This window comes from Rhinatrema bivittatum, chromosome 3 (genome assembly GCF_901001135.1).
Source record: "Rhinatrema bivittatum chromosome 3, aRhiBiv1.1, whole genome shotgun sequence".
Lineage (NCBI taxonomy): Eukaryota > Metazoa > Chordata > Amphibia > Gymnophiona > Rhinatrematidae > Rhinatrema > Rhinatrema bivittatum.
In genome coordinates this window covers 134,099,154-134,105,153 of record NC_042617.1, presented here as the reverse complement: position 1 = coordinate 134,105,153, position 6,000 = coordinate 134,099,154, and positions in this window count along the sequence as shown.

Genomic DNA, 6,000 nt, shown 5'->3' with positions numbered 1-6,000 from the left:
CAAATTTCATAGTAAGCTAAAAGGATAACTTTCAAGCAATTGCACATGGAGTTCTATAATAGTATTTTTATATATCACATATGCGAAAGTCCTTAACTTAGTAAATACCATAAACTTGTAAATTTGTAAATTCTTTCTCTTGGTTAAATTCCTATCAATTTTCACTGCTCCCAGTTGTGTATTTCCCTGTTATATTGTAACTGTGTTTTTCGTTCCGCACCTGTTAATGTTCTTATTGTATCTTCTTTTTACACCCCTTTTGTTAATTGTAAACCGGCATGATGTGATTCCTATCGCGAATGCCGGTATAGAAAAACACTAAATAAATAGATAAATATGCACATATTTAAAAAACGTATTCAACCCAGCAACATTCTTGCATATATATACTTCCAAGTGAATACATGCACTGCATTGAAAGTAAGTGTTACAATGCATTGAACACGCATAATTTTCCTGACTATTTTAAAAATATATGTGTGTATGTTTTATGTGAAAAAATAAAGTAGGACTTGTTCATGTAAATCCTGATTTACTTACATAAGTTGGCATTTTTTTAAATCATGCATACATATTTGAAACTGATAAACCGACTGGTCAACTACACCACTGAAGGAATGTATTAATTCCCTTCCCCTATAACTAACACATACATAGGGAATCTATATTATGTCATATCAGTCTTTTATTTTATTATGTAACTAACAAGAATTCAATTATCAAACACATGTGCAGTACCAATTTATACAATCCTTTAAAACCTGATCACTGATTTTTACACCAAAATTCAATATATGTCTCCTCTTTAAAACATTAAATTGTTCATACTATCCCACCCATATCTCATTCATACATCAAAGATCACATAAAGTATACAAAAGTATAATCTATACAAATACTGGTTTTTCAGCTATTCCTCTTAAGATAATACAATTCATATTATTACTTCATAATGGCCAATCCATAATTCATCTGATATATATATGCTGATACACTCTATCCAATGTTCCCCAAAATAGCAAACAAAATACATTTTTATTTATTTTTTATTTATTTATTTAGATTTATATTCCACTTTTTGCACTTTTTCAGCATTTCAAAGTGGATACATTTAAGTACTGCAGGTATTTCCCTATCCACAGAGGGCTTACAATCTAAGGAGCAGATTTTAAAACCTGTGCGTGGGCACAGATTTGTTCACGCAACCCGGGGCGAACAAATCCACACCCGATTTTATAACATGTGCGCGCAGCCGCGCGCATGTTATAAAATCCAGGGTTGGCGCGCGCAAGGGGGTGCACAATTGTGCAACTTGCGCGCCGAGCCACGAAATTGGAGTGGCCTCGGAGGGAACTTTCCTTCCACCACACCCCCCCCGCACCTTCCCCTCCCTTCCCCTACCTAACCCGCCCCCAGCACTACCTAGAACCCCCTCCCCTTACCTTTGTTGAAGAAGTTACGTGCGCCGGCCAACAGCCGGCCCACAATCCTGGGCACAGTGGCAAATGGCCGCTGTGTCTGGAGGCCACCCCTTTTTGCAAGCCTTGGGACATACGCACGTCCCTGGGCTTGCGCGCGCCGCCAAGCCTATGCAAGATAGGCTTGGCGCGCGCAGGGGCAGCGTTTCGGGGGTTACGCACGTAACCCTTTGAAAATCTGCCCCTAAGTTTGTACCTGAGTCAATGGAGGGTAAAGTGACTTGCCCACGGTCACAAGGAGTGGATGATGATTTTACATCAATTACCCTTAAAATAATACAATGAACACTTTATTCTACAACTCATCCAGCAATGTATAAATACTAGTACACTCTATTACACACTCCCGACATCAGAGTCCCATATGTTTTGCCATCTCTTGGCTTCCTCGGGAAATTTTGTTAAATATATTAAATATATTTCTCTTCCTTTCTGATGTTAATCTTCCCAGTTGTCTGATGATTTCACACCTAGCGACCTCTTGACTAAACCTTTGGATTGGCGAAACCGAATGACGGTATACAAAACTTGATAAATAAATCAAATAAATAAATAATGCTTAGAAATGAAATATGCTGCTGTCATTTCCATAATACACTCCTAAGGTGTCAAACATATTCTATAACACAGCATATTCTATAACACAACAACAAAAAAAGAATTTGTTTCATACCCTTTCTTATTAATAGCATATATTATATGCTTATTCTTAGTATACCCCCCTAATTAACCACATCACCTCTTACCTTTTTGTGATGAGATAACCACTCTCATTGCTGTAATTTCATGATGTACTATAGGGCTGTACACATATTTTCTATAATTTAAAAAATATATAGATTTATAACCTTTGTGAATGTTGTTATTTAAACACTCCACTATTCCCCATCATCTAATATACCGATATTCTCTAAATGCCTGATTTTAAAAGGCCTACATGTAAAAAACGGGGATATGCGTGCAACTTGCCCCTGCGCGTGCCGTGCACATTTTACAAATGGCCAGTCCCCATGCGTAACCCTCATTACACGCAGAAGTGTCGGGCTAAGTAAAAGGGACAGGCCGGGGGCATGGCTAGTTGGGGAGGGGTTGGGATGGGGGTGGGCTGGGACAGTGCCATTAGATGCTGTCCCAGGGGAAACAGGCACCGGCAGCTGGCTGGCATGCAAACTTTACTTCTGCACATGAGGAGCAGTAAATATAGAAATAAAACAATTTGGGGTACATGGGTAGGGGTTTGGGGTTGGGGTGGAGAGGGGAAAGGGGAGGAAGGTTAGGTAGGGGGAGAGGGAAGTTCCCTCCTAGTCCACTTCTTAATTGGAGTGGACTGGGAGGGAACTGGGAAAAAGGTTGATCGCAACACTGCATGTAATTGGAAAATTCCCCCCTGCACGCGCAAGTCACAGGCCACCCGCACATCATGCATGGATGTTAAAATCTGGCGCTCATGTGCGCATGGACATCATATCTTATAACATGCGTGCATGTTATAAAATCAGTGCGTCCATGTGTATGCAAGGGGAACCATGCACTCATGGATGCGTGTACAGGCCTTTGAAAATCTACCTTAGTATGAGGATCTTTCCATAATCTCTGTAAACATCTCAACTGCTTCTGTTTAAGGTATATTGATATGCAGTACAGCAACATCTGCTGTCACTAACCACAATGTATCAATATTTGCAATCGATTCATTAATATTCTCCAGTTGTACAATCATATGTACTGAATCCCTAATGTATGACTGAATAACATGGACAAAAGGTTGTAATAAGCTGTCCATATATTGGGCCATTGGCTCAAATAAGGATCTTTTACTAGATACATTAGGCCGCCCAGAGGGTTCATCTAATGTCTTGTGGATTTTAGGCACAATGTAAATAACTGGTGTAATATGATGCATTTGATATAAAAAGTAAACAATTGTTCATTAATAATGTTCTAATCAAATGCATCTTTAAGAATAGCATACACTAAGGGGCAGATTTTCAAAAGGTTACGTGCGCAAGATACACGCGTAACCCACGAAGAGCTGCCCCTTCCATCCCCTGCGCACACCGAGCCTATCTTGCATAGGCTCTGCGGCGCGCGCAAACCCCGGGACGCACGTCAGTCCCGGGGTTTTCCTGGGGGGGGGGGACGTGTCGGGGGTTTGTTGCAGCCGGCGTGTCATCAGGGGCATTCTTGGGGCGGGGCCGCGGGCGTGATTCCGGCCCAGGGGCATTCCGGGGGCATGGCTGCAGCCTCCGGACCAGCCCCTGGACCATAACATGGTGCGCCGGCAACCCCTGTCACATGGTAGGAGCACAAGATGGTGCCAGCCATCCATTGCTCCTACCATGTGACAGGGGCTGACCAATGGCACCGGTAGCCCCTGTGACATAGTAGGTCAAAGGCTATCGGCGCCATTTTGAATACCTGCAGCCGAGGCTTGAGTTCAGGAGATGGCTCCCAGACCCCCTGCTGGACCACGAGGGAGTTTTGATAAGTCTTGGGGGGGTCAGGAGGTGGGGGATTGTAGTTAATTTAATTTTAGCCAGGAAACAAATAGGAATTGACGTATAAACTTATGGGGGGGGCCTCCTTGTCAAATGCAACGTATCTGCCCCCCCCCCGACGAATACGAATCCCGAATGCAACATATGGCGTCCATCTGCACATCCCTAATAATCCCTAATTTTCTGTTTGCGTTTTGACTGCCACAGCACACTGAGCTGACAATTTCAATGTATTATCCACTATGATGCCTAGATCTTTTTCCTCGGTTGTAACTCCTGAAATGGAACCTAACATCATATAACTACAGCATGGGTTATTTTTTCCTATATGCATCACCTTGCACTTGTCCACATAAAATTTCACCTGCCATTTGGATGTCCAATCTACCAGTCTCATAAAGTCCTCCTAAAATGTATCACAATCCACAATAACTCTGAATAATTTTGTGTCATCTGCAAATTGATCACCTCACTCTTTGTTTCCCTTTCCAGATCATGTATAAATATGTTGAAAAGCACTGGTCCAAGAATAGACCCCTGAGACACTGCACTGTTTAACTTTTTCCACTGTGAAAAATGACAATTTAATCCTCCTATCCCATGACTTTTTAGTTTTCTTAGAAGCCTTTCATGAGGGTATGAAACACCTTCAAAAAATTCAAATGCACGACATCCCCTGGTTCACCTTTATCCACATGTTATTAACCCCTTCAAAAAATGTACCTGATTTGTGAGGCAATACTTCCCTTGGGTAAATCCATGCTGGCTGTGTTCCATTAAACCATACCTTTGTATATGTTCTGTGATTTTGATCTTTAGAATCATTTTCACTATTTTTCCCAACACTGAAGCCAGGCTCGCCTGTCATTAGTTTCCCGGATCACCCCTGGAGCCCCTTTTAAATATTGGGGTTACATTGGCCACCTTCCCATTTTCTGGAACAATCAATAATTTTAATGATAGTTTACACATTTTCCTAATAGATTTGAAATTTCATTTTTTAGTTTTTTCAGATTCCTGAGGTGTATACTATCCAATCCAGGTAATTTGCTACTACTCTTTTGTTTATCAGTCTCCAACTTCACTATGATTTACTTCAGTTCATCCAAATACTCACCCAGGAAATCTGTGCCTGGAACTAGTATCTTCCTTACATTCTCATTAGTAAACAAGGAAGCAAATAATTCATTTAGCCTTTCTATGATGACCTTATCTTCCGTAAGGGCCCCTTTAACTCATTTATTTATTTCATTTATATATACCGGTTTACATTCAGGTACTGTAGGTATTTTTCTATCCCTAGAGGGCTTACAATCTAAGTTTTTTGTACCTGAGGCAATGGAGGGTAAAGTGACTTGCCCAAGGTCACAAGGAGCGACAGCGGGACTTGAACCCTGGTCTCCTGGTTCATAGTCCACTGCTCTAACCACTAGGCTTTTCCTCCTCCCAAAACTGGTGCTCAGTGTTGAATGCCCACTTTTCTAATGCAATACCTGCCACCTCTCCTGGGTGCACAATGGAATATTTAAATGAGGGTTCATGCTGTCAAGAAGGTGCTAGGGACAAATGGGCACCCCTAGCGCCTCCTCGGCAGAGGGCACCCAGGAGAGGTTGGTTGTCAGCGGGTTAGGAAAATGGATGTTCAATTTTACAAATATCCATTTTCTTAACCTGTGCAAAGCCATGGGTTAGTAAAATGGATGCTTTTTAACTGAGCGTCTCTTTTCCTAACCTGACCATTGGCACACTTTTTTTTTTTTTTTTACTTCTCTCCTTTTTGTTCCTTCGACTTAATATCGCCACAGTATTTTTCTGCTTTTCTGTACCCTTTTTGGGTTGTTCAGAAATTAATGCCTGCTCTGGGCAGGCATCAATTTATGAGGGTAAAAATGTGGTCAGGTGCACATTTTATTTTGGATTGTGGGAGAATAGCTAGTAGCCTCATCAACATGCATTTGCATGTGATGAGCATCTTTAGTTTTGCAGGGGGGGGGGTGGACACGTGTTTTGGACATGCTAATCCA